The following is a 10,563-nucleotide window of genomic DNA, read 5'->3' as shown; positions in this document are numbered from 1 at the left end:
TTTGAGTAAGCTCCGGGAGTTGGTGATGCACAGGGAGGCCTGGCATGCTGCAGTTCATAGCACTGCAAAGAGTTAGGCACAACTGAGCGACTGAACTGAACTGAGGGTAGACGGATTACCACTGCCTGTCCATGTGCCTGGAGTGACAGGTCTGTGACTCTAGGAGCAGATGGATCTGGAGAGGCCTCGGCGAGGTCAAAGAACGCAGTCAGAAGATGAGGCCCCTGAGAGTGCAGGTGTCACAGCTCAGTTCAGTCGCTCAGTCGTGTCTGACTCTTTGCAATCCCATGGACTGCAGCACGCCAGGTCTCCCTGTCCAGCACCAACAGGTGATGCGCAGATGCCACAGTGATATGCAAACAGGTAGGTAAGAACCACAGAGCAGATCCCACTAGCCCCATACCTCAGGGCCATTAACAGTGGCTCTCAGATACAGCTTTAGGGAGAAAAGAGAAGGACCCTAAATCCACTGCATTTGCCCTGAAGAAATGAGGTTTGGAGTTTTATATCTAAGGAGAAAAGAGCTCCAGATAGAATGGAAGCTTAATGCATAAGGTGGGCTGGACCATGCCCCCTACCGTGAAGTGCCCATGTTGTGATCCCCAGAATCTGTGGATAGTTTGCCTTACATGGTGAAAGGGACTTTGTAGACATAATTCAGGTTATTGAGATGGGAAGATGATCCTGATTTTCTGGGCAGATCTGATGTAATCACAGGGCCCTTGTAAGAGGAAGGCAAGGAGGCTAAAGGCAGGAGGGTGATCTGATGATAGGAAAAGAGTGATGTAGTCACCAAGGAAAGATGGTCTTCCCTATGGTTCCCAAGAGGACTAAATGAGCAACTTTATCAAGTTCAGTGAATGGCTGTGCTTTACATATTTTTGGCTTAACAGACTAGACAGTCAGACCCCCAGAGGGATTTTAAACAACATTCTAGTTCAATTTAGTGTGACTGGCTTGACCAGAAACATCTAGGAGGCTGATGGGAAAATAAGCTGGAAGTGTCTGTTGATACTGTGTGTGGCCCCGTAGGTCGTGAATGAGCACAGACATCCAAATAAGGCATAATACTCTCCATTGAGGCTGCCCTGGGGGCTCAGTGGTAAAGAATCTGCCTGCCAATGCAGGAGACGTGGGTTCAGTCCCTGAGTCTGGAAGGTGCCCTGGAGGAGGGCATGGCAACCCACTCCAATATTGTTTGTTGTCTGGGAAAACCCATGCACAGAGGAGCCTGGTGGGTTACAGTCCATGGCGTCACAGAGTCCCACACAACTTCAGCAACTGAGCACCTCACACTCTCCACTCAGAAAACAACAGCGGAAGGCGAGTGTTCCCTCCTGAAAAGAGGAGACCAAAGGAAAACAGCAAGATGTGTTTTCCAGTTTGGTTGAGTTACATCTATTTTACTGACCACCTGGGACCAAGGACTCTGAGGCAGAAACACTCACCCTGGTGTCTGGAAGTCATAGAATTGCAATGGGACCAGTCATCTCCTGAAAGGACGCCGGACACTGAATTATCAACTTGCACCCAGACCCAAGAGGGAGGGAGGTGCTGACTTTGGTTCCCAAGGTTGTTAAAGATGAACTACCATTCAAGGGCAATAGATAATTCTTGTCCAACAGAAGAGAACAGAAAGAGACAAGCCAGATATTTTTATGATCTTTGCAGTCACCTGAAATCTACCACAAATGTGTCACTTTATGCCACCCATTCTACAGCAAGGGAAATAAGAAATACAGAAATTGAAATCAAACAAGTAGTTGTATGTAGGTTATTTTCGAAAAACTTTACAACAACCCTGTAATCCCATACTAGGATCCCCCTTTCCCAGAAGAGGAAACAAAAGTCTAACGAGATGCAGTATTTTCCACAGTGTCCCATCCATCCTTTTCAGAAGATGGATTCAAGCTAAAAATGCCAGGCAGATACATTTTGCTTGAGTCTTACACAGAATGCAACACTTGATCCTATACAAGTCCTGAAATTATAGGACCCTTGGTTTTTCTCCTCTGGAAAGTGATGACCTCTTTGGGTATCACCTGCTCAACAAGTCTTGGGATGTGTGCTGATCATTTAAAATAAAAAGGATCCAGAGAAAAGCAGGAAATGCTGATGGCAGGACCACGGTGAGTGTACCCCACATGCAAAGCTTTGCAAGCAGAAGCAAGTTTAAGGCAGAAGCAAGTTTCACCTTTTTTTTCTTTCCCCAAGTTATAGAAACCCTTGCATATGGTTGTCTTTATTTTAATGTGCATGAATAAAAGATATTCCTGTGAACTGATGCTGTCCCCAGGCTTCTAAGATCAAACAGTTTTCTACTCCAGGTGAAATGTGGGGATGACAGATAATGTTGTCAATATGCTATATTTTTGTTAGGTTGAACAGACATGGCCAGAACAATCATTTTCATCATATATATGTGTGTGCCTTTGTGTGCATGTGTGTGTGTCTGTGTGTGCGTGCGTGTGTAGGGGTGGGGAGAGTATATAAAGCACAAGATTTAAGGGAAAAAAATCAATAAAGGCAGAATTTTCCATAAAACCTTCTGTGAGAAATGTCCCTCCCTCTTTCTCATGTTTATTAAAGGGAACAGAATTTGCTGACTCGTATAATGCAATCTAGAGTGATTACTGGAGGCACCCGAGGTGATTAAATAACCACAACATTTGGAAGTATCTGGAAATAAATATCCACATTCTGGAGCCCGTGCAGAGTCAGTGAGAAGGTAATGAAGTCATTCTTTGAGTGTCGGAGGCTATACCTGGAGCACAGACGGATGGCATGTGAACGATAGGTTGCACTTTGTATGTGGAATATGAAGTGCACAATGTATTTATAGCTAACAAGGCAGCATGAGTGGGGTGAATGCAAACTTTGGGGTCAAACAGATGCTGTATTTGATGGGCTCAGGTAAATAACCTAACTCTTCTAAGCCTAAATATTCTTATCTGTGCGATAGGAGTAAATACTGCCAGCAGAATCTGTTCTTTACATTATTGCAATTATTTAGTTAGTGTGGCAATAATAACAGTATATCTTTTCTTGAGCATTCATACTAAGATATCTACTGAATTCATTCATGAATTTAATTCTCACTACAACTCCATGTTAGCATTTTTGCGGAGATTGGAAGAGAAATTCACAAAGCGTGGCTAGTGACATTCATCGGATCCAAGTTCCTCATAAGATGCATCATTGCTTTGTGTAGCATGGAGAGACAAAGACGTGCCGACAGTTTTCATTGTAAGATGCCATCAATCGTGAAATGCATTCCATTTCAGATTTTTTTAATTGCCTTAGAATCAATAAATGATAGTTAATTGCCTAAATCACCAGTAATTGGTAGGATCAGGATACAAACCCAGAACTATAAAGACAAAAAGCTAAGAATTTGTCCCCATGTTCCAAAGACAGTGCCTGAACTCTCTTTGGAACAAGAACAAAGACAGTTTGCTCTCTGAAAGGATTTGAATCCACTTAAACATGGATTCCCCCCCCATAAGCATAGTACCTGTGGCTCCATTTTGTTCTTATTGTTGTTGCTCAGTCACCCAGTGGGACATGACTGGGCCACTGTCTGCGACCCCATGGACTGCAGCACGCCAGGCCTCCCTGTACCTCACCATCATCTCCCAAATTCTGCCCAGGTTCATGTTCATCGCATCAGTGATGCTGTCCAGCTGTCTCATCCATCCTCTGAGTCCCTCTTCTCCTTCTGCGCTTCATCTTTCCCAGCATCAGGGACTCTTCCAGTGATTTGTTCCCATCAGATGACCAAACTACTGGAGCTTCAGCTTCAGCATCAGTCCTTCCAGTGAATGTTCAGGGTTGATCTCCTTAAGATTAACTGGTTTGATCTCCTTGCTGTTCAAGGGACTCTCAGGACTCTTCTCCAGCACCATAGTTTGAAGTCATCAATCCTCTGCCATTCTGCCTTTTTACAGTCCAGCTCTCACAACTGTACGTGACCACTTGGAAGACTGTAGCCTTGACTATATGGACCTTTGTCTGTAGAGTATGTCTCTGCTTTTTGACACACTGTCTAGGTTTATCACCACGTTCCTGCCAAGAAGCAATCGTCTTCTGATTTCATGGCCGCAGCCAGCATCCTCAGTGGTTTTGGAGCCCAAGAAGAGGAAATCTGTCTCTACTTCCACCTTTTCCCCTTCTATTTGCCATGCAGCAATGGGGCCGGATGCCATGATCTTAGTTTTTTAATATTTAGTCTTAAGCTGGCTCTTTCACTGTCCTCCTTCACCCTCCTTCATTTTACAGATCATTAAATTTCTTAAGTATGGGGGAAAGTTTATATTTGATTAGAGAGCACAATAGGTGGAATCAAAAACCTGGATTATTTTTTTTTAAGATTTTGTTCATCGTGGACCATGTTAAAAGTCACTTTCAACTTTGTTACAATATTGCTTCTGTTCTACATTCTGGCTTTTTGGCTTCAAGGCACAGCTCCTGGACACGCAATCAAACCCATACCCGCTACACTGGAAATTCAAGTCCCAACCTCTGGACCACCAGGGAAGTCCCAGAACTAGGGTTTGAATTCTGATTCTATCCTCATGCCCTGGAGTGAGTCATCTGTTCCTTTGTTTCTGAGGCAGAAATAACAAGAGCATGGATTTTCAACCACGAGGAGGTCTGCAGCCCTAACCCCCATATCTATCAAGGGCAAATGCACTTTGTATTATAGGTAGTCATATTCCTATATGCTACCTAGAGTCATATGCTACCTTAGAGTATCTTACATACATGTGTGTGTTTGGGATTTTTCTTAAAATCATCATGAAAGAGGAAATAAATCAATTATGTACATGCTTTTGATCAAAACAAATTCTGGAAATTCTCTTGGGAATGAAAGGCAAGATAAGCTAGACTAACATCACCTGTGAGAAGAAGTTCCCCTGTGAGCAGGAGTTAGTGTCTCTGCTTCTTAGAACATATATAGGAGTAGATTCAAGCAATATATATATACACACACACATATATATAACATGTTTATGTATATGTATAATATATATTATATAAATATTTTGTATATAATATACAAATATATGCTTTATATATACATGCACGTGTATGGGTATAAATTTATAATGGCAAATTTCTCTTGAGATATACAAAATATTGGGATTGACTTGCTACATGAGGATGAAATTAAAGCAGATTCTGCAAAGTGGTGGTTTAAAACACGACCAGTTAGAAGGAGTAACAATTAGATTGACCAGATCATTCATATTCTAAATTCATGCCATTTTTAAGTGCCTATTGCTTAAAACCTTACTGTGCGTCAACAGCAAGGGAAAGCTGACCCTGCCCTCAAAATATCACAGAGTCTGAGTGTTACAGGTGGAGCTCTGGACGTGGTGATGCTAATTCCCCAGTTACTAAATCATGTTCACTTCAGGGGTGGTAGCCTGCAGTTATAACCCACATGTAGTTGAGAGCTTCGGGGTTTACCCAGAACTACTATGTAAATAGCAGCATTGCAGCATCCTACAATCTTCTGGAAAGTGAGCAGTGTTTGGTCCTTGTTTTATGGAGGGAGAAAGGGAGCCTCTGAGAGGTCAGAGGCTGGTCCAAAGTCCACATGGAGGGAAATGACCCCAAAAGTGTGGAGAAGCCCTTAATTGTTTGTGTCAAATTCTAGATAATCAAGGTAAGGAAACTGGCCGTTTTGGTCCTTTGAAAATTACTCACACTTATCAACAACTGTACTGAAAGGACCTTCCAAGCACAAAGAGATGTGAATGATCTCAGGTTTGCAAAATGTACTTACACACATGGCTTCGTTTAATCTTTCAATGTACCCCTCCTTGTACAGATTGGAGACTGAGATTCAGAAAGGGCAACTAACTTAGCAGAAGCCACCAGGACAAGAAAACTGAGCATCTCCCTCCCAGTCCAAGCATCCTTCTAGCCCCATCACATTCCCCCTCTCAGATTGAGAGCATTTAACCATAGCCTCAGTAATCCTCACATTCAGGTTTGTTTGGTAGTGAATAAGAATTCACTATCAGTAAGGGCTGATACAAGTAAGATTCTCATTCTTCTAAGGGTTCTTTTAAGGAGAGAATAAGGACTCAGGAGATTTGACCAGGTATATTTCATGTTAGTATAACTTGAGCTAAGAGGGCGACTTTGGGAAGGACAGAGAAAATAGTATCTCAAGCAGAAATTCACTGGAACTCAGGAACAGAGAAGTCTAAGATAAGGAAGGAAGGATGGAGTGTTAATGTTTATAGGGAAGCCTCTCTGGTGGCTCAATGGTAAAGAATCTGCCTGCCAATGCAGGAGACGCAGGCTTCATCCCTGGGTCGGGAAGATTCCCTGGAGGAGGAAATGACAGCTCAAGTACTCTTTCTTACCTGCAAAATCCCATGGACAGAGGTTGCTACAGGGCTACAGTCTATGGCGTTGCCAGAGTCAGACACAATTTAGCGACTAAACAACAGAGAATACTCTCTGCATCAGGACCCTGGATAGATGCCATACGTCTTGGTCTCCACATTATCAATCAGTGAGGTGGCTATGAATCCAGGAGGTTAAATATCTGCTCCAAAGTCATCAGCCAAGATGAGCTGAGCTGTGTCTTTTGAGTCAAAATGACTTGCCTCTGTCCTCCTAACCAGACTGCCTCCGACCACTCCTGCCTCCACCCTAGGCCTTTAGAAAGAAGCCACTTCCTGGCCACACCGCTGGCATCTGAACAGGAGACAAAATGAGCATTGAGGGTCAGTTTCCTGAGGTCTCTGAGACTTGCTCTCCTGGGCCTTCAAGGGGCCTCACAAGGGAGGCTTTGATGCCATTTATGTCCCAAGCAATCCCTTACCTGAATCTAGACCCCAGCTTCTGTCAGAATACCTCTTGAACTGTTTCAGCTTCCCTTCACAAAATCTGGGAAGGGAGAAACTTTTGGATGTGCTTAGCTGAGATCACTGGCAAATGAGCCTGGCCAGGGAGGTGGACGTCATCCTCTGCCTCCCCATCACAACAATGTCTTCCTTCTAAAATGAAATAGGTAGGCCTGTGAGAAGGGTTAGTTCTCCCCTTTAAAAGTAAAGTGAAGTAAAGTCACTCAGTAGTGTCCGACTCTTTGTGACCCCGTGGACTGCAGCCCACCAGGCTCCTCAGTCCATGGGATTCTCCAGGCAAGAATACTGGAGTGGGTTTCCATCCCCTTTAGTCTATATTAAATGTTGCGTGTAACAAATAAAATACAGAACATAAATGAGATGAGCCAGGTCCTGACACCCAATCAGATGCAGGAAACAACAGCAAGAGACACGGATGTCCCCACCCCTCCACTCCAGGAGACTAGAAACCCTGGGGCAGACAGTCTTGGCTTCTTGGTTCATAATGCCCTGAAATTTCATTCTAATGAGCCCAAGTACACAATTCCAGAAGATGAGGCGGCGAATCCAGTACGGCAAGTGAATCACAGTCTTGTTGTAGTCCTCTGTCTTTGTCTCTTTCTCTCTTGTTCACTCTCTACTGGCTAAAACTAAGCTAAATAAGGGAAGGCTTGATTTCAGAGGTACAGCAAACTGCAAGGCATGCCCTCCAGGAGGCCCATAGACTCAAGCTTCGAGGGTTCCTACACACGCTTGAGTCCTGCTCCCCTTCCTCTGAGGATGCCAGCTCTGAGGCCTTCCCAAATGCAGCAGAAGAGGGCTGTGCTACTGACCGAGCCCTGAGTTCAGAACATTTGCACATTCACAGTAAATCATCTTAGCTTCACTGCAAACGCTCTTACTGTCCCCAGGGCCCTTCCTGGTGAGTCAAAGGTCTCATCTTTCATTTGACAGCATGGCCCTTTGACTTTTGCTTTTCCAATGTAGAGAAATGTGTTTGTCTCTGGAAATCTAAAAAACATAATGCTAGTGTAGACCTGCAAATATGGTTGCTTCTATTTTTCTCCCTACTCTAAAAGTTACAAGGCATAAAGTATGGAACTTAAAAAACAAAAAAAAATGCAATAGTGTGAAAATAACTACATCTCAAAACCCAATCACACTTTTTACTCAGTGGGTATATTTGCCCATTTTTTTTTCTCTTGTGCATAGGGTCCTTTGTTTAGAATCCATGGATAAGCTTACTTGATTAAGCTGCAAGGTAGACAGTTGACCCTGGAACAATGTGAGGGTTAGGGACACCAACCTTCAACACAGTTAAAAGTCTGCATATAATTTTAATCAGCCCTTGTGATCATAGTTCCACATTTGTGAATTCAACCAACCTCGGATTGTGTAGTACTATAGTACAGACTTTATAAAAAAAAAAAAATCCATGTACAAGTGAAGCCATACAGTTCAAATCTGTGTTGCTCAAGGGTCAACTGTGTATATGTGTGTATATATGGCATGCATGCATGCTGAGTTGCTTCAGTCGTGTCTGACTCTTTGCAACCCTATGGACTGTAGCCTGCCAGGCTCCTCTGTCCATGGGATTCTCCAGGTGAGAATACTAGAGTGGGTTGCCACGGCCTCCTCCATGGGGGTTTCCTGCATTGAAGGTGGTCACCGGGGAAGCCCATGTGTATGCATATAATTTTTTAAAGCAATAGATGTTTGATGCAGAAACTGGTGAAAACAAAGTATAATGAAGAAAACTCCCAAAGTTATTGTCATTTCTGACATATAGAGTTAACGACCAAATATTAATGTTGAGATACTCATCCTTCCAATTTCTATTTTTGGATCTAAATGGATTTGCACAGATGAACTAGCTCACTGACAGTGTGTGTCTTGGAGGCAGACCTCAAGGCCGATGTCAGCTCTACAGCTGGGTGATCAGGAGCAGTGAGCTTCCCTACCTGAGTCTCTATTCCCTCGCCATCAAATGGGCACAGAGCCATCTACTTCCTCAATTTGACTGAGAACCAAGTGAGAGTCATTCACGGAAGATACATTTTTCAATAAGTGCTCTCATCATTGTGGGTATACTTATTGCTATAACATTGCATACAATGCAGCTCTGCTCAGACTCTATAAATACATTATATGTACAGTTTTCCATTTATTATTATATCAAGAGCATTGCTCAGTGTTTCCAGAAAAAAATCTTTGTAATGAAAAAGGCTTTGTAAAGTAACTTTAAGTTCTAAGTAGTCTTCTGCCAAGAATTGCCTATCTTACAGAATATTCAACTGCTTCTTCCTTTTTTAAAAAAACTTGTTCAACTATGAGGTTCTTAATCTTTCCCACCTTAAGTGAAAGTATGAAGACTTGTGCAGTCTTTCCCTCCCCTCCTCCAATATTTACAGGTTGTCTATCTATGGGTTCTTAGAGTAGAAGTGGAATCTTTATGTCAGACAACCTGGGAAATTGAAAGTTAAGGACACATCCTATCCATTTACTTTCCCAAAATGGAAGCACATTTCTCCTCCCAGTGCAGTGGGTGAGGGGCTTAAGTCTCTGTAGAGTTTCTCCATCTACAGATGTAGATTTAATTTGCTTTGATGCCAGAAATCAGTCTCTCTGGGGCTTCTGGAGTGACTGATTTTACTCAGTAATGGCCAATCTCTTTGTTTAGCTTAACTGACAACATTAATCAAAATAGCTGTTCTGGTTTCATAGGCAAGGGCTGTCTGTGATGACTGCACGTGGCACTCGTGGGTTCACAAGAACAGTCCACACAAAAGCCAGTGTTGCCTGAAACACCATCTCTGAAGGGCTCCTCGTGAGCCTAGGAAGGTACTCAGTGTGACGGCTTTTTCCGTTAAAATTCCCATGAAGCCCCTTGACAGAGGCAAAGTGTGATAGAGCCAATTCTCCATCCATCACATTGTTTTACTTCCTGGGCTCCCAGGAAGGCATTTCCCAGCTGCCCCCATGATTAGGCCAGACCAGGAAGGTGGTACAGAGCTCTCCCCAGTGGGGAGTGAGCAGGAGAGATGCTCCTCTCTCTAAGGAAGTTAAGAGCAAGTATCTGTTCTCCACCACTCTCCCCCTCTCTTCCTCCCTCCATCTCTCTGTATCTCTGTCTCTCTCTGTCTCTCTTCCACATTGTGAACTGAAGAATTGAAACAGTTTTGTGATTTGTCCGTTGCAACAGCTAGAGTTCCTTATCCCACTGTTAACAGAATTGGTCTTCAAAGTTAAATTACCTGGGGGTTCTCAATCCCTTTGCCAGATCCTCACATTGCGGAATCTGTTGTGGGCTCTACGACTTTTGCAACAATACAAAACCTTCTTCAGGATAATGTTCTCCAGTTTGCAGGCTGTCTGCTCAGTGGCTCTATGGTGGGCTAATGACAAACTTCTCCAAGGGGGCTATGTCACACACTGTGCATCCCAGGTCTGCTAACACCCTCTTCCAACAACACAAAAGATGACTCTACACATGGACAGCACCAGATGGTCAATACTGAAATCAGATTGATTATATTTTTTGCAGCTGAAGATGAAGAAGCTCTATACAGTCAGCAAAAACAAGACCAGGAGCTGACTGTAGCTCAGATCATGAACTTCTTCTTGCCAAATTCAGACTTAAATTGAAGAAAGTAGAAAAAACTGCTAGACCATTCAGGTATGACCCTTACGATTATAA

The sequence above is a fragment of the Ovis canadensis genome, chromosome 18 (assembly GCF_042477335.2).
Source record: "Ovis canadensis isolate MfBH-ARS-UI-01 breed Bighorn chromosome 18, ARS-UI_OviCan_v2, whole genome shotgun sequence".
In the NCBI taxonomy this organism is placed as follows: domain Eukaryota; kingdom Metazoa; phylum Chordata; class Mammalia; order Artiodactyla; family Bovidae; genus Ovis; species Ovis canadensis.
Note: the sequence above shows the minus strand (reverse complement) of the source record.